The sequence below is a fragment of the Hemiscyllium ocellatum genome, chromosome 47, assembly GCF_020745735.1.
Source record: "Hemiscyllium ocellatum isolate sHemOce1 chromosome 47, sHemOce1.pat.X.cur, whole genome shotgun sequence".
Taxonomy (NCBI): domain Eukaryota; kingdom Metazoa; phylum Chordata; class Chondrichthyes; order Orectolobiformes; family Hemiscylliidae; genus Hemiscyllium; species Hemiscyllium ocellatum.
Genome location: NC_083447.1, coordinates 28,482,035 through 28,508,905, shown reverse-complemented (window position 1 = coordinate 28,508,905; position 26,871 = coordinate 28,482,035). Strand labels below are relative to the sequence as shown.

Here is a 26,871-nt window from a genome sequence, read left to right as displayed (position 1 = left end):
CCAGGATCAGTTACCCTCCCAGCATGTAGGACTGTGTACACCACCCCAGTGCATTGATCTGAAACCTAGGAGCAGTTACCCTCCCAGCATGGAGGACTGTGTACACCACCCCAGTGCATTGATCTGTAACAGAGGAGCAGTTACCCTCCCAGCATGTAGGACTGTGTACCCTAACCCAGTGCATTGATCTGTAACCCAGGAGCAGTTACCCTCCCAGCATGTAGGTCTGTGTACCCCACCCGAGTGCATTGATCTGTAACCCAGGAGCAGTTACCCTCCCAGCATGTAGGTCTGTGTACACCACCCCAGTGCATTGATCTGTAACCCAGGAGCAGTTACTCTCCCAGCGTGTAGGACTGTGTACCCCACCCGAGTGCATTGATCTGTAACCCAGGAGCAGTTATCCTCCCAGCATGTAGGGCTGTGTACACCACCCCAGTGCATTGATCTGTAACACTGTGTTAGATCACTGCCCAATGTGGGGAAACTTGCAGCCCATGCTGGAAGTGACAGGATGTACAGCTACCACCCATTTACAGCTCCATATCTCCATTGTGCCATGATAAGGGGGTGCTGTGGGTGTGAACATCACTGCCAGAGAGAGATGGCGGGGGAATCAGTTTAAATATCACCACATGGAAGGGGTTTGGGGTTTAGACAGAGAGGGGGAGACTGAGAGACAGTGACATGGAAGGATGTGTTCCCAGGTTTCGGAATGCTGAAATGTAGACACTTGAATAGCATCCTGTAACATGAGCCTGTCTTCCCAGGAAAGATGGGAAAAGGGAGGTTGGTGTGAGGTGAAATGATGGAGAGTTTTGGATGAGCATTTGTTCTATAGCTTTGAATTTTGGGAGCAGTTACAACAGACTCTCTGACTCACTGGGCTGATTCTAACAATAATTTGCCTCAGTGCCATTTTCATTGAGTGTAACAGAGAGATTATCTGTACGAGGCCAAGCTAGATTCCTGGTGCTATCTTATCAAACTCAACTCATCGACTACACCCACCACCACCCCCCCCCCCACCCCATGGTGTCCCTCTCATTCAATACTAGCCCGATTCTCCCACCCATCATGGCTGGAGGGACTCACCATCGCCCGGGTGCCCCTGGATATTCCGTGTCCGCTGGCACTGGTGCCATCTTTGAAAGGCCATTTAGCACACAGTTGAGTTTTCTCACCTTGGAGTTGCCCTGCACAGTTTACCCTCAGCATGGCAGATAAGGGGCAACTACAGCACAGTTTATCGACAGGGGCACGGCGGTCCTGGTGGATGGGCTAGTACAGAGGGGGACGATTCCCTTCCCAGAGGGAGCCACACCAACAGACCCACCGAGCAAGGTCTGTGCTCCCCACCCAGCTCAGTGCAGTATCTGCGGTCTGAAGAACTGTCCAGCAATACAGGACAAGCATCAATAACCTTCCCCGTTCTGTCAGGATAAGGGTCACTGTATTCTCTCTGCTCCCTCACACTCACTGTATATCTGTTACAGCACTGACCCCCGAATAAGGCTAATGCTCCAACACTGTCACTGCCACATGCAGCACCTTCTCTCTCTCTCTGTCTCTGTCTCTCACTGTCTCTCTCTCTCTCTCTCTGTCACCCCGTCCACTTTACCCCCCACATCAATAACACTGCATGGATACAACACTGTCGACAGACTCCCTCTGAAAACCTCACGATTAGCCATTATCCTCACCTACACCAGCACTAACAGCAGGGCCACCCACCCCCACCATCCCTCCCTCCCCTTCTCCCATTCCAGGAGAAACAGCCTGGAATAGGACAGAAAGGGCCAAGCCGGTGGTGGAGTGCCCAATATCTATTCCCTCGCCCCCTCCCGCCATGTGGGAAGGGCCCTGGTCCGACCCTGGAAGCCTCGTGTGGGGATTCTGAAACATCCACGTCCCACCGACCGAATAAGGAACAATGTTCAGTGAAGGGCAATTCTCACTTTAAACCCACTGGCAGCTCCGTTTCCCCCGGCACAACTTAGAAGCCGTGGTCCTGATGCCATCTCCCTTCTGTGTCGAGCTGGTACAAATGGAATCCCCATGGTCTCGGTGGGCAGGAGGGTGGGCTCACAACACATCGTCACCACCACCTCCCAGGAAGGGAGCACGGAGACTCCCTCCTACACCGCCTCCTGTAAACAGCTCAGATACTGAAACTAATCTGTGAGAGTTACTGCTCTCCACACTTGTCCTGATATCTTCAACAATCTGTGCTCATATACACGCAGCGCGCTCTGTTCTTGCAGCCCCTTTATAATGGCACAGCCTGTTTTAAACTGTCTTTCTTTATCTTTCATATAACAATACATCACCTCACACTGCTCTGCGTTGATCCCCGTCTACCAGCGTGTCACTGTCCTGTTACAGTTCCATACTGTCCTCCATAGACTTTACAATTCTTGCAAGTTCGGTCCCATTTACAAACATTAAGATTGTCATAGTGTCCCAGTTACCATGAAACAACTGAAATCCTGCCCCACACACAGGAATGTGAGCAAGTGAAATACTGATATATTCCCACGGACAGAGTCGAATAATGACATACTGTCATTGGAGCAACAAAAATCCTGACACATACTAGACAGAGTAGATGAAATATTGACAAACCACAGAGCAAGAGAAATCCGGATAGGCTCCACTTATCTATATTCATCAGAGTATAATGGGATGAAGGTGAAAGTGTGTACTGTACCTTTAAGAGAGAGTGAGTGCTGCTCTGAACTGAGAGCTTACAAGTACCTGTGATATGAGAGGATGGCAGACCCAGAAACAGAATTTCGCTAGAGAGCTGGAGTCGGGTTATAAGCAGTTAAGAGATAGAGGGTCTTTCAGTTCACTTTCAGTGTTAAAAAATACATTGTTGTTTTTATTTAAACAGTGGAATTTGGGAGTTCTCTGTCACTCATATTTTAACAGCTTACGAGATGAATTGAGCATTTATTTATGTTTAGTTTAAATTACCAGATGAGCTCAATCCCGTGCCCTAACAATTGCTGTGTGTGTCTCTGTGTGTCTCTGTGTGGAGCAGGTCTGGCTGTGTCTGTGGTGCTGAAAGTGATGCAATGCCACCGTCTGCTGGCCTCCCCACGCCACTGCACAGACATTGGGAGAGGGTGAAAACCAACAGGGATTCACTCAGACAGGGGGAGGGAGAGGGCAGCGGCTCACAGCACCATCCAAACTGATGTCTTATCCATGTACTGATCTAAATGTCCTTTAAACGTTGTAACTGTTCCTGATTTCACCACTTGCTCTGCAAGTTCATTCCACACACAAGCCAGCTTCTGTCTAAAATAATTACCTCTCATGACTTTTGTAAATCTTTTTTCCTCCCACCTTAAAATATCCCCCAGTTTTGAATCCCCGGTTCTAGGGAAAAGACATCAGCCCTACAGCTTATCTGTACCCCTCATTATTTTATAAACCTCTGCAAAGTTACCCCTCCATTTCATACTCTCCAGTGAAAAATGTCCCAGCCTATTCAGCCTCTCCTTATAGCTCAATCCCTCCATTTCCAGCAACATCCAGGTTAATCCCTTCTGAACCCTCTCCAGCTTAATAATATCAAGGTCAATGATATCAAAGTGAATAGTCAATGTATTTAATAAGGGTAGTGCAGATCAAAACTAGAGGATATAGTTGTAAGGTAAGAGGGGAAACATTGCAAATTGACCTAAGGGCAGTTTTTTCACCCAGAGGGTGGTGTGCCTATGGAATGAGGGGGCAGGATGTCCAGACTGGACACAGTATTCCAGAAGAGGTCTCACCAATGTCCTGTACAACCACAACATGACGTCCCAATTCCGATACTCAAAGGTCTGACCATTGAAGACAAGTGTGCAAAACACCTTCTTAACCATATTATCTATATGAGATGCAAATTATAAAAAATAATACCTGATGGCCGAGGTCTCTGTTCTACAACACTGCCAAAGACCCTACGTTTAATTGTACAGGTCCTGCTCTTGTTGGATTACAATACCTCGCATTAATCCAAACTAAACTCCATCTGCCACGCCTCGGCCATTGAGTGATATTACCACCTCCTCACCTTCCCCGTTTAATTTTAAAATGTCCACCCCTCTCCAGGAGGCCTGCACACTCCGGCCTTGATTTTCACAAAGACCCTGAGTTTGGTTTGCCTTGTGTGGTTAGAGGGAGGAGGGACAGATTGCAGACACAGTCAGTGGGGAGGAGAGGCTGGGCAGTAATCAGCGGCCTGGTATCATTTCATGGTTTTAGGCAGAGGGCAGACACACGTGAGAGTTGGGTTATACTGATCAGTGTTTTGGGACCAGAAATTATTGTCTTTCTCCGTGTCTGGTGTTCAGTAATAAATATCTATTTGAGACCCTTCATTGGGCAGAGTGTGTCTGCAGGATTTCTTTCCCTGATGTTGCAGACTACAGATAATAGCGATTAAAGATGGTCATAGTTAATTTCGATCTTGCACTTGTTTAACAAAACAAAATGTTTTGTGTAGTTCAGTAATGGTAATCTGATTATAATAAATCCACACGGAGCTGAATACTGCCCCTTAAAATGTGACCCAAAATCTGGGTACAGTAGTGTAGTGGGTAGTGTCCCGGCCTCTGAGCCATGACTCTGGGTTTGATTCCAATTCCTGACATTGTTTGGTAGTGTTCCTAGCTCTGGCCCAGAAGGTTTGGATTCATGTCCTGCCTGTTGCAGAGGTATGTCACAGCATGTCATAACAGGCTGATGAACAAACACACAGGAGAATAATGTTACAGCTTTATGGGTATTGCCGAGTGATGCTCGTGTCCCTACCTCTGGGCAGAAAGGTCTCGGTGTAAATCCCACAGAAGGGTCTCCTAATATATGTGAACAAACTGATTAAACTGGGTTTAGAATTGTGACTTGATGGAGAAAGAACAGGTGTCGCTGTTGAATTTCAGCATTTCGGCCCGGGATTATTGAAAGTACAGCCATTCGTGTTGCTTGGAGTCACATTTCGCAGCAGGAAAGGTTTATAAAATCAGAACGGTCATGGATAGGGTGTGTAGTCAAGGTTTTTCCCCAGGTTAGGGGCGTTCAAAACTAGAGGACATTGGGGGAAAGTGAGAGGGGTAAGGTTTTGAATAGGCCTAAGGGGCACCTTTTCACACAGAGGGTGGTGTGTATGGAATGAGTTGCCAGAGGAAGTGGTGGAGGCGGGTACAACTACATCATGTAAAAGGCATCTGGATGCTGACAGACCTGCCGAGCTTTTACAGCATTTTCTGTATTTGTTAAAACAAAACATTCATTCTAACACAGGTATCTGTGTTAGCTGTCTGGATACAGAATTGGCTGGCCAGCAGAAGACAGCGAGTGGTAGTGGAAGTAAAATATTCTGCCTGGAAGTCTGTGGTGAGTGATGTTCCACAGTGCTCTGCTCTTGGGCCTCTACCGTTTCTAATTTTTTGTAAATGACTTCGATGAGGGCATTGAAGAATGAGTCAGCAAGTTTACAGATGACACGAAGGTTGGGGGTGTCGTTGACAGTATAGAGGGTTGTTGTAGGCTGCAGCGGGACATTGACAGGATGCAGAGATGGGCTGAGAGATGGCAGATGGGGTTCAACCTGGATAAATGCGAGGTGATGTATTTTGGAAAGTTGACTTTGTAAGCTGAGTACAGGATTAAGGATAGGATTCTTGGCAGTGTGAAGGAACAGAGAGATTTTGGTGTGCAGGTACATAGATCCCTTAAAATGGCCACCCAAGTGGACAGGGTTGATAAGAAAGCATATAGTGTTTTAGCTTTCATTAACAGGGGGATTCAGTTTAAGGGTTGTGAGATCTTGTTGCATCTCAATAAAACTTTGGTTAGACCGCACTTGAAATGCAGTGTCCAGTTCTGGTCGCCCTATTATAGGAAAGATGTGGATGCTTTGGAGAGGGTTCAGAGGAGGTTTACCAGGATGCTGCCTGGACTGGAGGGCTTATCTTATGAGGAGAGGTTGACTGACCTTGGACATTTTCATTGGAGAAAAGGAGGAGGAGAGGGGACCTAATTGAGGTATTCAAGATTATGAGAGACATAGATAGAGGTGATAGCCGTAGACTATTTCCCAGGGCAGAAATGGGTAACGCAAGGGGTCATAGTTTTAAGCTGGTTGGAGGAAAGTATAGAGGGGATGTCAGAGGTGAGTTCTTTACACAGAGAGTTGTGAGAGCTTGGAATGCGTTGCCAGCAGCAGTTGTGGAAGCAGGGTCATTGGGGACATTTAAGAGAATGCTGGATATGCATATGGTCACAGAAATCTGAGGGTGCTTACGTGAGGATCAATGGTCGGCACAACATGGTGGGCTGAAGGGCCTGTTCTGTGCTAGACTGTTCTATATTCCATGTTCTATGTATTCTGAATACATTAAACATTTTATTTTTTAATCACGCAGGGCCATATAAACATATCTTCAAATCGACCGAGACAATTTTCTGCTCAGGGTATGGCTCTGTGTATGCAGCAATGATGCACCGACATGGAACAGGGAATGTGATGGAGACATAGTTTGGACAATGTACAAGGAGACCTCACATGGTCCAGTTTGGGAGAGAATGACATTATTGTGTGATTCAACTCAGAGAGGGAGAAAATGTCATCTGCTCGAGAAGAAACGGCCTATTGCACTCTCACTCCTTCATTATTCCTCATCACAGGAACGTGTACGAGCTAAAACAAAACTCTACTGTTATCGTTACCATTCTTATTTTTATAGAATCCCTGCAGTGTGGAAACGAGCCCTTCGGCCCAACAAGTCCATACCAACCCTCCAAAGAGTAACCTTCCCATGCCCTTACAGTTACCACTGACTAGTGCACCTGAAGTAGAAATCGCTAATTATTATGTACTATTTGACCAATCCACTTGAATTATACAGCTTTGGGAGGAAACGGGAGCACCCATCAGAAGCTCATGCAGACACGGGGAGAAGATCCAAACTCCACGCAGATAGTCACCTGAGGCTGGAATTGAACTCATGTCCCTGATGCTGTTATGGAACAGTGCGAACTACTGAGCCACTGTGCTAACCTGGAACCTCTTGCCAGCCTAATGCAAAGGGAATTCAGCCAAATCCAACTCTCCCAGGATAAAATCCCATTGCTAGCAGCTATGTGAGTACAATATCTTCAGAAGCAGAATCACATTTTGTACAATCTCTCAATTTTTCCTTTTGTCACTAGCTACACTGATATTTGGACAACGTTCTTCCAACATGAAATTGCAGAGATTTTGTTTATTTTGTGTGTGTGTTTGTGTGTGTGTGTGTGTGTGTGTGTATGTGTGTGTGTGTGTGTGTGTGTGTGTGTGTGTGTGTGTGTGTGTGTGTGTGTGTGTGTATGTGTGTGTGTTTAGAATGGGAAATATCGATTCTTTATTTGCAATACCCAAACAGTTTGCCATTCAGCACTCCATTATAGTTGGAGTAACATTGCTCTGGATCATAAACGTGCGATTTGAGCAGATTACAGAAACTAGCCTGACTTGTTCCTAAAACTGACCCTGACCCAGTCTGAGACCGATATCATCGGCCATATCACCGACCTGGTTACATTTAACATTTGTTGTGAGCAGTGGAGGAGTGGGACGAGAAAAGGGACCAGTGAGCCTGATGTCGGTGGTGGGCAAGTTGTTGGAGGGGATTCTGAGGGATAGCATTTACATACATTTGGGAAGGCAAGGGCTGATCGGGGTCATCAACGTGGCTTTCTGTATGGGAAATCATGTCTCATTAATTTGGTTGAGTTTTATGAAGAGGTGACAAAGAAGATTGAGGAAGGTAGTTTGGTAGACATTGTAAATATGAATCTTAGCAAGGTGTTCACAACATTCCAATTGGTAGGCAGATTAGTAAGGTTCAGTCACATGGGATACAGAAGAAGCTAGTCACAATTGGCTTGAAGGAAGAGTGGTATTTTTCAGCCAGGAAGCTTGTGAGCAGAAATTATACACCTAATGGTAAGAACCTTGTGAGTGTTGTGAAACAAATGGACATAGGGCTGCAGGTACATTGTTTCTTTAAAGTGAAGTTGAATGCAGACAATGCGGTACATAACACGTTTTACAAATTTGCCTTAATCAGTCAAAGCATTGAGTGTAGGAGTTGTGGTGGCATGTTGCATCAGTACAGGATGATGATGAGGCCACTTTAAGAATACTCAGTTTTCTGCAGAAAAGATTTACACGGATGTCCCAGGACTGGAGGTTTGAGTTTTAGCGAGAGTTTGATTAGTTTGAGGTGTTTCCCCCTGGAGTGTCAGAGGCTGAAGGGTGACATTATAGAGGTTTATAAAATCATCAGGGGCATGGATATTCTGAGCATCCATGTTCTGCTCCCCAGGGTAGGGGAGCCCAGAACAGGAGACCATAGGTTGAAGGGGAGAGGGTGAATGATTTAGAAGGGACCTGAAGTTAAATGTTTCACACAGAGAGTGGTGTGTGTACAGAAAGTGCTGTCAGAGGAAGTGGTGAAGGCGGTTACAATCGCACATTTAAAAAGTGCCTGAAAGAGGAGGGATATTGGCCAAATGCTGGTAAATGGGACTGGATCAGATTTGATATCTGATCGGAGTGAACAGATTAGACTAACGGGTCTGTTTCTATTCTGCATGACTCTGATTCTATAAGAGGGATGACGAAAAATTCTGAAAGTACCTTTCAAATCAGAATCCTCTTCACTGGAAGACTATCATGCCCCTAGGTTCATATTGATTGAAATTTGCGTTAGTGAAATATTTGACAGTGAACTGAGTCATGGATAATGGGACACAGACAGGAAAGTGGGGCTGAGACCCCAACCTGATCAGCCACAATCTTAGTGCCTGTTGGAGAAGACTCAAAGTGTCTAATGACTCACTCCTGTCCCTCAATCCCGTGGTCCTGTGTTCCATTCAGAACATTAAACCTGTTAGGCAGGAGCATTTAAGAGGCTACTTACTTCTATTACCTGGTGCACAGAAACAGAGGAGATCATTCGACCCTTCAAGACTGTCCCACACGCTTTGAGATGATTTGAGAAATGTAATTGTAAAACCCAGGCTGGGTATGAAAGAGGCCCCTCATCTCTCTTTACAGAGCTTCCCCTCTCTGAAAATTGTGCTCCATTTGTTGGTCATGTTGTAGACCCAAATTCACTGTGAATACAGCCCCCATACCTCACCCAGCGATGGCTCACAAAATCCTCTGGTCTCCCTGATGGCAACATTTCATAACAGAACATTCATGAAAATAACACCCACTAACTTTCCAATAACAGAATGTGAGAACATCAGACACAGGGTCAGGTCGTTCACTCCCCAAGCCTGCCTTGCCCTCCACTAAGATCATGATTGATGTGCTCTTGGTCTCAAATCCTCTTTCATACCCAATTCTTCATCGCTCTCAACTCTCAGACAGGTAAATATCCATCTACCTCCTCTTCAAATACTTTCAGTCGTCGAGCTCCCCTGACATTCAATCCCACCTGTTTGAAGAAAATCCTTGTTGCTCCTATACCATGGCTTATTGATATGAACAAAAGAAGTTGTCACAAGGGATCAGGTAAAAATAACTGGCCCTGATATCAAGGCAGTGGTTGACTTCTGTTGACATCAAGGAGCTTAACAAACCTCAACTTAATGGGAATCAGAGAAAACTCTCCAGTGTTTGGAGTCAAACATGGCACAAAGGAAGATGTTCATCATCTCAGTCCTGGGTAACCTCTGTGGGAGATCCTCAGGGTAGCTTCCTCTTCACAAACACCTTCAGCTGCTTCATCAATATCTCCCCGCCCCCACCCTCCCCACCATAAGATCAGAAGTGGGGATGGTCACTGAGGATTCCACAATGTTCAGAATAATTTGATGCCCCCGTCATCTCCTGAACTGGACTGAGTCCATGTGCAGCAAGACATGGACTCAATTGAGGCTTGTGCTTTGAAAGAGTCCGTAACATTCATATAAAGGACTGTCTGACAATGCACATTGCCACAGTAAAATAAGAGTTCATTCCGCACCTCACACTGGCTTCACAGGAATATGAGGAAGTCGTTCAGCCCATTGACACTATTGGAGAAGAACAGGGACAGCCCATTCAGTGCCTCCAACGTATTACTCAGGAAGAGAAGGATTCTAGTGTGATGGACCACACTACAGAACCTCGAAAATATTTGAAGGCGGTAGCCGAGACTCTAATGTTTTCTTATTTTAAAGAAAATGTAAAGTGTCTGTTCCAGATGCAATGTGAGTGGTCAAACTACTCGGTGTGAAGCATAACACCATTTACTTAAACACGGTAGATAAAATAAAACCAAAGAAAGAGGAATTTAGAATAATGTAATTATACTGGACAAGTTAAAAGAATAATAGATCTAGGAACTAATACTAATGAACTGTTCCAATACTGGAAATTCACATCAACGCAGCCCTTGCCAAAAAAGGAATATTCAGACACTGAATGACACAAATATTTCTTCAATTCAGGATTTAAAAACATCACCAAGAGAAAATTCATAGAGAGTAGCTGCCAGGTGACATTCACTAAAGTTTTCAACTCGGTGGAGACCCCAATAATTTCTGATGTTACTGAGAAACCAAAACCCAGAAATCCTAATCTGTGAGAGCTGACCATACCCATTCCATCTGCATTAAAATAAACCCAAGGCATCACTAGTTGTTTACTCAAGTGGTCCTAACTAGCCAGCTTGGTAACGGTCATTCAATATCTCTCGTAAAAGAAACCAGAACAAAATAACCTCTTAAAGCTACAGCATCATCACACTAGTCAACACATCGAGCTGGAACCAGGAACTAGGGGTAACCCAATCAGGCCCTTGGCCCTGTCCAATCGGATGAGGAGGAAGCCAGTCAGTCCCTTGAGTCACTTACACAGGAACAGTAGGAGGCCATTCCCATCTCAATGCACTTACACACGGGCAGAATGAGGTAATTGATGTTGATTCCTGATGAATGGCTTATGCTCGAAACGTCGATTCTCTTGCTGTGCTTTTCCAGCAAACCACTGTCTACTCTGATCTTCAGCATCAACAGTCCTCGCTGTCTCCACTTGATGCTCTAACATGATGAATAAGTGGAGCAGAGGCTGCACAGACAGACTGCTCCACGTTGTTCCTCATAGCTCCGTCTCTCATGATACACACGTGGGACTTTAACGTGCTTTTCTAGTGGTTAGGAGGGAAGCCATATGTCTTGTGTGAAGTCACAAGAAGGCACCTTCCATCTTCTAGAAGCCAGCCTGGTGTTCTCTGTGTAGGGTGGAAGCTGCTGGGAATGGCTACCTGTTTCAGATGGAAGGTATTGTGGCTGCTGTTGGGGATTGTGAGTAACCTGACGTTCAATACGGGTTCACACGCCGACTGAACAATAAGGTGGGGAGAGTTAATTTAGGAATATAAACTATTAGGAAATTCACGTTAGACTGATGAATGAACTCTCTAAGTTCAAATAATGCTGACCTTGTCCATGTTGATCTTGTCTAGTGCACGTCCTGTGCAGTGTAACCTGTATGCCTTACTCTGTCCAAGTCTATTTCCACCCTATGATCTGTCTGGCCATGTTCACTATGATCTTCCTCCACTGCTCATAAATAAAGTGTTTCCCTGTACTGAGGTACACGTGATAATAAATCAAACCAACCAATCCTTGATAAAGAATGGAATTTCTCACCCTATCAATGTCTCTTTTGGAAGTAAGTGATCGTTGCCACTCCTCGTGTTTAATGTCACCATTTCATCTTCTCTCACAACTCTACTGATTAAACACTCAGCTTCTTCACTCTATCCTCATGATACCATAACCCGTGTCTGTGGTAAGGAGATCATTCCTTACAAAGGAGATCAAATCCGTAGAGAGTGTCCCAACCACGCTCTCAGCAAGTCTACAACAGCAGGAAGATGGCATTACTTATGTACTTGAATCATCTTACAATGAAGGACAGCATACCATTGACTGCACCCATTACTTACACAGGGTTTGATTCGGAGCAGTCAGCATAGACTTGTGAGTGGGAGATCATGCTTCCCAAATGTGTTAGAGTTCTTTGATGGAGTGACCAGGAAGGTTGATGAGGGCCGAGCGGTAACCATAGTCTCTATGGATTTCAGTAAGGCCTTTGATAAGGTTCCACATGGCAGGCTGCTCTGGAGAATTACATCACGTGGAATGCTGGGGAACAGGCCAATTGGATACACAGTTGGCTTGATTTTAGGAAGCAGAGGGTTTAGTGGAAAGATGCTTGTCAGACTGTAGGCTGGGTCCATAGCTGTTTGTTATCTATGATTTGGTTGAGAATGTACAAGGCATAATTAGTAAGTTTACAGATGACACTAAAATAAGTGGGAGCATGATCAGTGAGGAAGTTTATCAGAAATTGCAGCAGGACCTTAATCAGGTGGGGAAGTGACCCGATAAATGGCAAATGGAATTTAATATAGATAAGTGAAGTCTTGCATTTTGTAAACTCAACTCAAGGTAGGAGATGCACGGTGAATGGGAGGGCCTTAAGGAGTGTAGTGGGCAGAGAGACCTTGGTGTTCAGTTTTGCGGTTCTCTGAGAGTTGAGTCACTGGTAGACAGGGCAGTGAAGAAGGCATTTGACACACCAACCTTCATCAGGCTGGACATTGAGTATGGAAGTTAGGAATTTATGCTGCATTTATACAGGACATTGGTAAGGCCGCACTTGGAGTATTCTGTTCAGGTTTTGTCACTTTGTAATAGGGAGCATTTTATGAAATTAGAAAGAGTGCACAATAAATTCCCATGGAAGTTGCCAGGACCCAATAGTCTGAGTTATAGGGAGAGGTGGACAAGGAGTGTAGGAGATTGAGGGGGACCTTATAGAGGTTCTTAAAATCATGAGGGGTATGGAGAGGATTAATGCTCTCAGTCTTTTCCCAAGGTGTAGAGAATCGAGGACGAGATGGGATCAGTTTAAAGGGGAAGGAATAAAAGGGAACCTGAGGGGTCACTTCTTTACACAGAGGCTGGTACGTGGATGAGCTGCCAGCAGATCTAATTGAGGTGGGTACATTAACAACATTTCAAAAGCATTTGGATAAATATTTGGATTGGAAAGGACTGGAAGGATATGGGCCAACTGCAGAGAAATGGGGTTAGTGTGGATGGACATTTACAAGGTGGAGTCGAACCCCTCTGTTAATTAAAACCAAACACCCAGAAAAGCTCACCTCACCTCATAATCTGTTAAAATATGAGAGATACAGATCTCCTACATTCCACTATTTAAACAAAAAATCACAAATTAATTTATTAACTTTAGTAGTGAACAACGGCTGTTCACAAATACAAGCCCCTCTTTTCTTTGCTACTTACTATCTGTTTCTAACTCTGTAAAAATATGCTGTTCTACCAACCCACATATTAAAAATTACAATCTCAAGACCACACATTCTCTATCTTCCCGGCTGTGTTCACTCTTCCAGCTGCTGATCTCCCTGGGTCACATTTTGTTTTACTACAAGTAGGTTTGTCATGAACATGTGTCTTTGATAGAGAGTGTTTGAGATGGCCAGTTAGCACTCCTGTTCTGCAGCAGTTACTCTGCTGTTGGATGGCAGTAGCTCTCTCTCTAGTGTTCAAAATGCCGAGTTTACTCACTCCACATGATACAATAATTCTCATAATTTGATTGCTTTCCAGCTGTCCAAACAATAGTATTCTAATTCAGTTGGCTTCTGGTATCCTGAGCATTATTTCATCCCCAATACGTCATCCCCACTTGCTTCACTCCATGCTGTGTCCTCTTCAGGTGCTGTTTAGTTTACTCACCTACTCGGTCTCATCTCTCCCTCACCTCACACAAATAATCCAACTGTGAGATCTCTGACTTCAGTCCATTCAATTTAGATTTAATTTAATTCAAAGGATTTCACTTCATGTACGAAGATTAACTCAAAGGAAGTAAAAGGAGTAGATTTATTTGGGACATCTTCGATGATAAGCAATTTAATGTGACGCCTTTATCCCAATCATTTGGCCAACCCTGACAGTACGCTGTTAACATGGTCTTCAGTGTCTGATGCTAACTTTTCAATGCTCCCTGGGATTCAGGATGGGACGCCCTTGATTTGAAGTGTTGTAGACCTAAGCTATCCATGACTTCCTAAAATAGCTGAGGGGTAAAGTGAGACCCTTGGTCTGACAGAATCTCTCTGCGGAGGCCACAGCGAGGAAAAAAAGCTACCAACTCCTCTACCTCCCTTTTCACCTTAACACTCGGTAATGGAATTGTCTCTGGAAATCTGGGAGGCACATCCATTATGGTCAGCAAATGTTGGTTTCCACTTCTCCTTTAGAAAGGGGAGATCCATAATTAATCAGAACTCACGTGAAAGGTTCTTCGAATGCAGGAATTGGCAACAAAGGTGCTGGTTATTACCGCCTGTGACCTACCTACTATTTGGCATGTATGACAAGTAAAACAAAAATTAACCACGCCCTTGAGCATTCCAGGCCACTAGAAATGCTTCTGTACCTTAGCCTGAGTCTTCCGTACACCTAGGTGACCACCTGCAGTTAGTTTGTATGTTACCCATAACACGGGTCAAACTATCTAGTGCATTTTGGCCCATTTCCCTTCTGCACTAACCTACCGTTTTTCTCCACATTCAGGTGTTTCCCTGCACCGTGACATCAAACAGGGTGTCAGTTACCTGAACATCAACTCCTTTGTCGTTTTCTTTCCTTTTTCCTTCCTGCTGTAACTTATGACAGTGGAATGTTGTTACTACACAGTCTAGAAAATTCCTGGCTATATTTCTTTTAACTCCTCAGTTCCCTAGTTTACATTTGACTTCTCCACCATAAGAGGTCTCTCCCACCTTGGATCCTATTAAATCGTTCACAAGAACACACTGTATTCCTGGAACTGACAGTCTGTCACTCACTCTCACTGTTACTTCCCCAATCCTGATTTGGCACTCCAATGGGATGTTTCTGTCCCCAACCTGAATTTCTGTCCCAATTCCACAAATTATCACGCTCTTGAGAAACATGTCAGAAAGACTGAAAATCCTTCCATCTCTTGTTATTGGGGCTGAGAGAAAGTGAGGACTGTAAATGGTGGAGATCAGAGTTGAAAAGTGTGGGGCTGGAAAGGCACAGCAGATCAGGCAGTATCTGGGAGGCAGGAGAGTTGAAGTTTTAGGCACAAGTCCTTCATCAGATAAGTGTGGAGGGTGTGGGTGAGGGAGGGGCAAGGGGGCTGAGAAATAAATAGGAGGGTGGGAATGGAGCTGGGTGGAAGGTAGCTTGCAAGGCGATAAGTAGATGCAGGTGGGATGTGATGGTGATAGGTCAGAGAGGAGGATGAAATGGATAGGTGGTAGGACAGCTGGAACCCTCAAACTATACAGCATCAACATCGACTTCACCAATTTCCAAATCTCCCCTCCCACAACATTATGCCAGTTCCAACCGATCAAATTACCATCGTCTTCTTGAACTGACCTAATTGTCCATTGTCCTTCCGACGTATTCACTCCACCCTCCTCTCCGACATATCACCATCACTTCCACCGACATCTTCCTATCGCCATCCCAGTGACCCTCCCACCAGCCGAGCTCCTACCCTCCTATTTATCTTTTAGCCCCCTTGTCTGCCCGCCACATTCCTGACGATGGGTTTATACCTGATATGTAGATTATCCTGCTCTTCAGATGCTGCCTGATCTATTGTGCTTTTCTGGTACCTCACTTCTCAACCACTAGCGACTGGGCAGATCCCATATCTCAGAAAATTATAATTTATCGTCCTCCCCCCGACACCCCCTCCCACACCTTCTGAGTAAACTTTATCCACAGAGGCGAATTCTTTATAGAGACCAGGCACTGGCTCTGTACCTAGACTGTGCACTCTCCTATAGCATCTTGGAGACTTGGGGTCTTCTTTAACAGTTTCACTAATGCCACTGGCTTAGCCTCTTCTACCACATCTTTTCCCAAAGTGTCTTCCTTCAACCCCCAGCACGGTGTGTCCCAGCTTACTGCAGTGAAAGCTCCTTTTCCCAGTGCCTTTCTTAAACCATCAGCACTGTAATTTTATGTGTTTCACTCCCTAATCGTGAGAACACAGTAGGCCTTTCACCTCCTTTCAACCCCCTTGGGCATTTTTTTAAACTAAAGTAAACTATTGTGCGCTACTGTTCACTTTGTAGTGTGTGATCTCCCTTCTCCCAGTTTCTATCCTTCACAGGATGAAACTCCTCCCAGAAGCTAAATTTAATCTCATGCACCAATACATAGTTACCTGCCATTTCTGCCGCGCTTCTCACTTCTTGAAATTTTTATTCATTCACATGAATTTTTACCATCTCTGGAAGTGCGTCTTTAAACTCCTCCAGCAGAATAATCTCCCTTCGAGCCTCACAGGTTATATTCATTTTTAAGGCCAGTACCCATCTTTTAAATTGACTGTGTTTAATTCTTTCAAACTCAACATAAGCCTGACCTGGTTCCGTCTCTATATTTCTGAACCTCTGCCTATATTCTTCTAATACCAATTCATAACCAATGAAAATAGCCAGTTTGACATCTGCATAATCTCTTGACCCTTTATCTGACAGTACTGCAAATACCTCACTCCCATGCCCACCAGCGTGGTCTGAATGAGCATTACCCACAAGTTCACTGGTCACACCATCTGCCGAGCCATTTTGTTTTTCAAATGAAATAAAAACAGATATTGACATTTTTCTCACTGAAATATGACAATGTATCATCATAGTTGTATACATCCCTTCATCTCTATCCTGTTAATTTAACATTCTTCCCTAATTCCCAACTTCCGAAATTCACATTCTCTCTCTCTCTTTTCCTCACTTTCCCTTTCCCTCTGTTATCTCTCTGTTTCCGTCCCTATTTTCACCTTCTAACTCCAGTTGCCATATTTGCAATTTAAGTTTTTTCTAACCCTACTGCAGTTGCCTGTTTCTCTGACACACCAAAGTGCTTGACCAATTCCATCACAATTTCAGCTTTCCTTTTGTCCCTGGTTAAACCCAATTCCAACCTATTTTCTAATTCTAAAAATATTCCTTCCTCTGACTTTGTAAACTTCCTTGGCAAATTTGGGAACCTCTTTAGTAATGTTAAAAGACAACTCTTTCACTTTTACTTTAACCAACCAGAAGTTAACAAACTTAGATGAATTTTCCCAACGATTTTATTTGAAAATCCAGGTCACTAATTGCAATGAGTTGGAATTTGCTGGGACCTTTTGTATCATAAATCTGTTCAAGTCTGTCCAAGTCCCCAGCAAGGCCCCAAACTGTTATGACATCAATGTCGAACTCCTCTGTTAATTAAAACAAAACACCCAGAAAAGCTCACCTCACATCATAATCTGTTAAAACGTGGGTGACAGAGAACTCCTAAATTCCACTAATTAACGAAATATAACATTTTATATGTATGCAAGTTAGCCCACTGAGCATGAGTATTTGTTTTCAGACGTTTCGTCACCATGATTAGGTGACATCATCAGTGAGTCTCTGCTGAAGCGCTGGTGGTATGTCCCATCTCTCTATTTATGGGTTTTTCTTTCTTAAGGAGGGTGATGTCATTCCCGGTTTTCTTTTATTACAAGAGAAGGTAGATAGGATCTAAATTGATGCATTTATTGATGGACTTCTGGTTAGAATGCTATTCCTCTGGGAACATCCTTGCATGTCTTAGAATGTGCGTGTGTTGTTCTAGTCAAAGTGATGTCCTTCTTTGTCTGTATTATGGAATATAGTGATAGTGGATCATGTCTTTTGGTGGCCAGTTGGTGTTCATGTATCCTGCTCACACGACAACAGGATCATTTCAATGGCAGAAAAATGATTTTGTATACATTGTTTAATCAATATGTAAGTGTATGCAGATATTTTTCATATGTGCACAACATATTCTAAATGAACAACGGAGACACAGTTATTGAAAAATGATGCACATGATGTATAAAATGTATAAAACATTATTTGATGATCATCTAATGTGATATGTTCCCATTCTCGCAATGTTCCCTCCTTTTCTGGAATTCTGTACTCTAATTTCTCATTCTTACCAGGTTGTGCATTATACATTTTTTTTTCTGGTGTCCCAACTTATTTCAGTTAATCCCCTTTCTACTGGGACTTCACTATATTGGCCTGCTGGGTTCTTTCCAAAGCTAGTGTCTGTCATATTATTGGAGATAAAAATTCTGGCAGCAGACCCAGCGTTTGAACACATTACTCTGTTGTAAATGCACTGTACAAAGGAGCAGAGCACACAGGAACTGCCAAAACATTGAGGAATGTGCATCTATTTCTTTCAACAATCTAGTTTACTCATTTTACACATGTCCCATCTATATCCTCTCTCACATTTTCTCTTTTTATCTAGTCAAGAAATTTGCCAATTATTCTTTATGTCCCATCTCTCAAAACACCTTCTTTCGATTTATATCTATTGCTCTCTTCTTGATATAATGTGATTATAATTGAGCAATGTCACTACAAAGATATGAGGGAGAAGCTGGCTAAAGTTAATTGGAAGGGAATCCAAGCAGGGAAGACCACAGGGCTACAACGGCAGGAAGTTGTGTTGGATAATTCGGAGGATATCTGAAATTCTCCCAAAAAAGATGAAGCATACTCATGGGAGGACAAGGCAGCCATGAGTGATAAGGCATCGAACAAAAAGAGAAACATACAATGTGGTGAAGATGATTGGGAATCCAGAGAATTCATTGGCTCTGAAACTACATAACTCTGGTATCACTGACACTACAGAGCTCTTAATCATGGTCAGGGAGAGAAACAGAGGGAAAGACATTCAATTTAAACACAGAAGATGGTATTACTCAAGGAAAAAGATTCAGGTTATTTAATTAATTGAATAAAATCAGTTAAATGTTTTTTACGGAATGTGTCAGATTGGAAACATGGCCTCAGCAGAATTAGAATATGAAAATGCAAGTATTTCCACATCAGAAACCAGAGTCGGTCACTGAGTACAGGGCTGATGGGTGAAAGGGTCTCGATGTGAACTCAGTGACAGACAGCAGAATTGCATTTCAGATATTGAATTTCAGCTCAAAACTGTGTATTCATGTGGTGCTGTAAACCACAGCATTACGAGAAGCAGAGTACCACTCAACTACCACCTGTAATATCTTATCCAAGGATAAACCCCTCAGTCTACCATTACAATCAACACGATCTATGTAGCAGTCATGACTGTGGGTGAACATGTCAGGGTCAGAACCACGTGAACCTAACCTGCTTTTCGCATCAGACAGCGGCGGGAGCTGGGCGGAAGTGAAGTCGGAGCGCAAAGCCGGTCGGGAAGGTAAATGATTGTTATATGAGTGGAACTGATTACGCCACAGTTGAAGAGAGTGAAGACATGACTGCCCCGCGGATTCAGTGTGCTACATGCTTGATGTGGGAGGCCAACGACTCTGGTGTGTCTGGCTCGAATAAGTGTGTAAAGTGTGTGCGCATTCAGCTATTGACAGAGCCATATTGCAGCACTGATGAAAGAACTCGAGGACCTCAGGCTGATCCAGGAGACCGAGATTTTTCTGGACAAGACCTTCAGCAGCGAGGTTATTGCACCAATCGTACCAGAAGAGAGCAGACGATGAGGAACGCAGAGAGGAGACAGTGCAAGAGACCGCGGGGGGAAGTACCTGTCAGGAACAAGTTGAATCTTTTGGAAACAGTAGAGACAGATGACACTGCCAGTCTGCGAGGCGGCCAGGTCTGTCAATCAAACTTTGGCATGGAGGCAGAGCGGAAGAGTCGGACATCGCACAGAGCCAAGGTAATAGGGACCTCCATAGTGAGAGGAACTGACCGGGGTTTTTGTGGCAGCAGATGGGACTTAAGCTGGGTGTGTTGCCTTTCTGGTGCCAGGGTTAAAAACATCACAGACAGAGTGCAGAAAATCCTCAAGGACGAAGGTGAAGAGCCTCAAGGACGAAGATGGTGGTACATGTCGGAACAAATGATGTCGGAAAGAAGAGGAGGAACATACTACAGCGGGACTTCGGAGAACTAGGAAGAAGGCTGAAAAGCAGGACGTCCAAGGTGGTGATCTCCGGTTTTCTTCCCGTTCCTCGGGCTGGTGAGACCAGAAACAGGGAGATAATGGACTTGAATGTGTGGCTGGGGAACTGGTGCAGGAAGCAAGGATTTAAATTCATGTATCACTGGGGGATGTTTTGTAGTAAGCATAAATTCTACAAGAGAGACAGTTTTCACCTTAATAGGTTATGGACCAGCATTTTGGCAGACAGGTTTGCTACTGCAACACAGTTACGTCTAAAGTAAGTAGCGAGGGAGGCGGGGGAGGAGGAGGGGACAAACTGAATGTTTAAGAAGGAAATTAGAGGGAACGTTCGAAGAAGGGAAGTCAAGAAAGACAACTGTATCAATGAGGCAGAAAACTCAGAAATGGATCATGCTGTAAGGTTGAGTGAAATAGGAGTTGATGGGAAGGGTGAGGGCAGTAACAAATTAAAAATACTATATATGAATGCACGAAGCATTAGAAATAAGATGGGTGAGCTTGAGGCTCTTTTGCAAATTGGCAGATACGATATTGTGGGGATAACTGAGACGTGGCTTCAAGTCGACAGGGCCTGGGAAATTAATATTCAAGGCTACACGTGCTAATGAAAGGACAGACTGATAGGCAGACGGGGTGGGGTGGCCATGTTGGTCAGGGATGATATTCAGTCCCTTGCGTGGCGGTCCTAGAATCAGGGGATGTAGAGTCAGTATGGATAGAGCTGAGAAATACTAAGGGTAAAAAGACTCTCTTGGGAGTTATCTACAGCCCCCCAAACAGTAGTCTGGATGTCAGATGTAAGTTAAATCAGGAGCTGAAATTGGCCTTTCGCAAAGATGTTACTACAGTTGTTATGGGGGATTTGAACAAGCAGGTAGACTGGGAGAATCAGGATGGTATTGGACCTCAAGAAAGAGACTTTGCGGAGTGCCTCAGAGATGGATTCTTAGAACAGCTGGTGCTGGAGCCGACCGGGGAGAAGGCAATTCTGGATCTGGTATTGTGCAGCGAACCAGAATTGGTCAGGGACCTTGAAGTGAAGGAGCCATTGGGAAGATTGAGAGGGAGAGGGTACAATCAGAAGTGACAATTTTTCATTTGAATAAAGGGAACTATGGAGCTATGAGGGAGGAGCTGGCCAAAGTTCAATGGTGCAATATCTTAGCAGGGATGACAGTGGCGGAACAACGGATGATATTTTTGTGTAGAATGCAGAAGTTGCAGGATCAGTTCATTCCTAAAAGGAAGAAAGATCCCAGGAGGAGGCATGGGCGGCCGTGGCTGACGAGGGAAGTTAAGAATCATATAAAGTTAAAAGAGAAAATGTATAATATAGCAAAGATAAGTGGGAAAACGGACGACTGGGAAGCTTTTAAAGAACAACAGTGGATTACTAAGAAGGAGATACGCAGAGAAAAAATGAGGTACAAAGGTAAACTGGCCAATAATATAAAGGAGGATAGTAAAAGTTTTTTTTAGATATGTGAAAGGCAAAAAAATGGTTAAGACTAAAATTGGGCCCTTGAAGACAGAAAGAGGGGAATATATTATGGGGAACAAAGAAATGGCAGAAGAATTGAATTGCTACTTCAGATCTGTGTTCACTGGGGAAGACACAAGCAAGTAACAGTGGCTGAAGGACCTGAACTGAAGGGAACTTATATTTGCCAGGAATTGGTGTTGGAAAGACTGTTAGGTCTGAAGGTTCATAAGTCCCCGGGGCCTGATGGTCTACATCCTAGGGTACTGAAGGAGGTAGCTGGAGAAATCGTCGATACATTGGTGATTATTTTCCAGAGTTCGATAGATTCGGGATCAGTTCCTGCGGATTGGAGGGTGGCTAATGTTATATAACTTTATAAGAAAGGTGGGAGAGAGAAAGCAGGAAATTATAGACCAGTTTGTCTGACCTCAGTGGTGGGAAATATGCTGGAGTCTTTCATAAAGGATGAAATTACGACACATCTGGATAAAGTAACAGGATAGGACAGAGTCAGCATGGATTTATGAAGGGGAAATCATGCTTGACTAATCTTCTGGAAGTTTTTGAAGATGTAACTCTGAAGATGGACGAGGGAGATACAGTAGATGTAGTGTACCCGGACTTGCAGAAAGCTTTTGATAAAGTCCCACATAGGAGGTTAGTGAGCAAGATTAGGGCGCGTAGTACAGGGGGCAAAGTACTAACTTGGATTGAAAGTTGGTTGGCTGATAATAAACAAAGAGTAGTGATAAATGGCTCCATTTCGGAATAGCAGGCAGTGACCAGTGGGGTAAGATGGTATTAGTAATAACATTAGCAAATTTGCTGATACTAAGCTGGATGGCAGCGTGAAATGTGATGAGGATCTTAGGAGATTACAGGAGGACCTGGACAAGTTAGGTGAGTGGTGAGACGCATGGCAAATCAGTTTAATGTGGATAAATGTATGGTTATCCACTTTGGTGGCAAGAACAGGAAGGCAGATTCCTAGCTAAATGGAATCAATTTAGGTAACGGGGCTGTACAGAAAGATCTGGATGTTCTTGTACACCAGTCAATGAAGGCAAGCATGCAGGTACAACAGGTAGTGAAGAAGGCTAATAGCATGTTTGTCTTCATAACATTGAGTATAGAAGCAAAAAGGTTCTTCTGCAGCTGTACAGGGCCCTGGTGAGACCACACCTGGAGTACGGTGTGCAATTCTGGTCTCCACATTTGAGGAAAGACATTCTGGCTTTTGAGGGAGCGTAGCGTAGGTTCACGAGGTCAATTCCTGGAATGGCGGGATTACCTCACACTGAAAGACTGGAGCGATTGGGCTTGTGTACTCTTGAGTTTAGAAGACTGAGAGGGAATATGATTGAGACATATAAGATTATTAAATAATTGGCCACTCTGGAGGCAGGAAACATGTTTCCGCTGATGGGTGAGTGCCGAACCAGAGGACACAGCTTAAAAATATGGGGTAGACCATTTAGGACAGAGACGAGGAGAAACCTCTTCACCCAGAGAGTGGTGGCTGTGTGGAATGCTCTGCCTCAGAGGGCAGTAGAGGCCCAGTCTTTGGATTAATTTAAGAAAGAGTTGGATAGAGCTCTCAAGGATTATGGAATCAAAGATTATTGAGATAAGGCAGGAACAGGATATTGATTAAGGATGATCAGCCATGATCATATTGAATGGTGGTGCAGGCTCGAAGGCCAGAATAGCCTGCATCCGCACCTATTGTCTATTGTCTATTGATGCTAACCCATTAATGTTACCGCACTTGAGCAACAGATCTGATCAAAGCTCCGAGGTCCTGCCTCATTCAGTTTTCAATGGTGATGTATGATTAAACAAATGACTGGAGGAAAGGGATCCACAAACATCCCTATCCTAGATAATGGAACAGACCTTCATATCAGTGTAAAAGACAAGGATGTAGTATCTGCGCTGCCCTCAGACAGAAGTGTTGAGTCGATGATCCACCTCACTCTCGCCATGATGCCCCCAGAATCACAGATGCCAGACTTTAATCAATCTGATTCGCTGCCTGCGACATGAAGAAACAGCTGACCACAGTAGATACGACAAAGGCAATGTGCCCTGACACCATTCCTGCAATAGGACTGAAGACTTGTGCACAACAAGCTGTGTCCCTGGGGAAGCTGTTTAATTCCAACTCCAACTCTGACATCTCCCTGGCAATGTGGAAAATTGCTCACCTATGTCTGGTCCCCTAAGAGGGGAATAATTACAATCTGACCAATTACCACTCCCTCGGGACAGTCACGATAGTCAAGTTGGTGGGAGTTCTTTTTGACAGAGCTTTCAAGCAGCACAGAAATAACCAACTCAGTGTTCTCTCTGATAGGTCCCCATGGGGCTGTTGTGGAAATGTCATTGGATTACTAATCCAGACCAGGCTAATGGTCTGGCAGCGGGTGGATGTGTAAAATAATTAATAAAATATTAAGATGCAAAATCTGGTGCCAGTAATATGATCTTGAAGCCAATATCGATTGTAAACACGAATTTGCTTCCCCAATGGACTTACAGGAAGTAAATCTCCCGTGCTTTCCTGGTCTGTACTCAACGTGACTCCAGACACACAGATATATGATAAACGTTTCAAAGGTCTCTGAGTCGGCCAAGCAAGATAATCTATTGTTTCAAACTGCTCCGAGGTCGTAAAGGATAAAACCAGACAAAACATTCGGCACCAGCCTCGGTATCGGAAAAGGGAATATTAAACTCAATCCTGACGATCCTGCAGAGACCTCATTCCTAATATCTGAGAGTTTGTGACAACTTTCTCACAGACTACACAGAAACACCAGTAAAGGGGGAGTTTGTATAACACATTGAGCCTCCTCTATTCTAGTTCATGTTCAAACATCTCCTCAATGGACTTATCCCACACTTTGAATATACCCATTAATGTGAGTAACCTTGGAGAGCTGTAAGATAGGAAATGCAGTACTCCCTTTGGTCCATCAAGTTTGCTCCCCAATTCAGCATAATGATGGTTGGCCCTTTATTTCCACACCGTACACCTGCTCTCCCACCATCCCTTTACTGTCTCTAAATCCTTATTTATATGCAGTGTCTTGGCTACCAGGTGTGGGCGAATTCCCCAGGGTCACCAGTGTCTGAGTGCAGACATTTATTCTCATCTCAATGCAGAGTGTCCTGCCTGTATCTAATACTTTAGCCCCTTGTTTTAGACATACCAGCCAGGGGAATTATCATTTCTGCTTCCAATCTGTCTCACCCTGTCAGAGTGTTGTATATGTTAATAATATCTTCACTAATTTTCCTAAAGCCCATGGAATAAAGGCTCAGTCGCCCCAAACTCTGCTCCCACAACAATCCTATCATCCCAGAGATTAGTCTGGTGATTCTTACTGCACTCCATCAATGTCAGGTTTGTCCTTTATTCGGTAAGGAGACCAAAACTGCACACAATACTGCGCAATGTTCGAGATGGGGTCCCAACAAGGCCCTGTACAGTTGCAGTAAGAAACCGTTATTCCTGGACTCAAATCCCCCTGAAATGAATGTCAATGCACCAGTTACCTTCCTAACTACTTTCTGTTCCTGCAATATTGCTTTCAGTGACTGGTGTACAGGGAGATCCATATCCTTTTCAATGTTACAATTCCCCCCCTTGGAGGGTATGTGTACACTGGGCAGCGTAACAATGCCATTCCCAATATTGACCTCTGTGTTGAGAAGTCACTGCGCTGCAGGGACCTCGGAGAGCTGCTCAGAAGGAATCAACAAAAAAGAGCATACATCGCTTTGTAGATCAGCATGGTTCAAACATAGGCTGCCAATCTCTTGTTCCCACCAAAGGACACACTGTCACCTCTACCCACCTTGCTCTCCATCTACCGCGTATTTGCCCATTCACTCCACTTGTCTCAGTCACCTTGGACCTTTTTTACAACCTCCTCGCCCACTCACAATCCCACATCCTTTAGTGCTGTCAGCAAGCTGGGATTTGATTCCTGCAACCAAATGTTTAATGTGTTTTTTGAATAGCTGGGGCTCAAGCACCGATCACTGCGATACCTCAGCAACTTTCTTCTGTTAATTTTATTTTTCTGATTTATTTACTTCGTGAATCTGGGTGTCACTGGCTGGGCCGGCATTTATTGCCTGTCCCTAGCTGCTCTTGATCAGGTGGTGATGATCTGCCTTGTTCAATTGCTGCAGTCCACCTGTCCCACAATGCCATTGGAGGGAATCCCAGGATTCAGACCCGGTGACAGTGAAGGGACGGTGATATATTTCCAAATCAGGATGGCGAATGGTTTGGAGGGGAATTGGAAGATGGTGGTGTTCCCATACATCTGCTGCCCTTGTCCTTTTGGATATACGTGGTCGTGAGTTGGGAAGATGGTGTCTGAGGATCTTTGGTGAATCATTTCAGTGCAGTTTGTAGATAGTAAAACACTGCTGCTGCTGAGCATTGATGGTGGAGTATTGTGGATGAAACGACACTCAAACTGGCTGTTATGTCCTGGATCCTGGATGTTTTAAAGCTTCTTGAGTGTTGTTGGGTCTGCAAACATCCAGAAAAATGGGGAGTTCTCTATCACACTTATGACTTATGCATTGTAGATAATGGACAGGTTTTTGGAAGTCAGGATGTGAGTTACTCGCCGCAGTATTCCTAGCTTCTCACCGGCTCTTGTAGTTACTGTGTTTATGTGGCGAGTCCAGTGAGTTTCTGAGCAATGATTACCCCCCCAGGATTTTGATAATGGGGGATTCAGTGATGGTAGCACCATTGAATGCCAAGGGGCAGTGTTTAGATTCTATGCTAGTGGTGATGGTCACCGTCTGTCATTTGTGTGGAGTCAATATTACTTGCCGCTTGTCAGCCTGGATACTGTCCAAATCTTGTCGTATTTGGACATGGATTACTTCAGTATCTGAGGAGCCACAAATGTTGCTGAACATTGTGCAACCATTGGCGAATATCCCCACTTCTGACATTTTAATAGAGGCAAGCCATTGATGAAGCAGACCTGAAGACACTTGGGCCTAAGCCACTGCTCGAGGGATTCCTACAGACTTGTCCTGGAACTGAGTTTACTGACCTTCATCAGCCATGACCATCTTCCTACGTGTCAGGTATGATTCTAACCAGCGGGGAGTTTGACCCGGATACCTATTGATTCCAGTTTTGCTAAGGCCACTTGATGCCACACTTGGTTGAAGGCAGATTTTATTTAAAGCCCTGTCACGCTCACCCCGCCTCTGGAATTCAGCTCTTTTGTCTATGGTTGAGGTAATGAGGTCAGGAGCTG

General features: G+C 44.3%; 1 long non-coding RNA gene across 1 annotated transcript in view; it reads left to right on the top strand.

Annotated features, from left to right (window-relative positions):
* LOC132836737 (uncharacterized) overlaps nucleotides 1–26,871 on the top strand; it is a 41,078-nt gene that overhangs the window by 2,468 nt on the left and 11,739 nt on the right. Inside the window, exons 3-4 of the long non-coding RNA XR_009647391.1 lie at nucleotides 5,299–5,391; nucleotides 6,423–7,140. This is a non-coding gene — a long non-coding RNA (uncharacterized LOC132836737). The remainder of the gene's footprint in view (nucleotides 1–5,298; nucleotides 5,392–6,422; nucleotides 7,141–26,871) is intronic.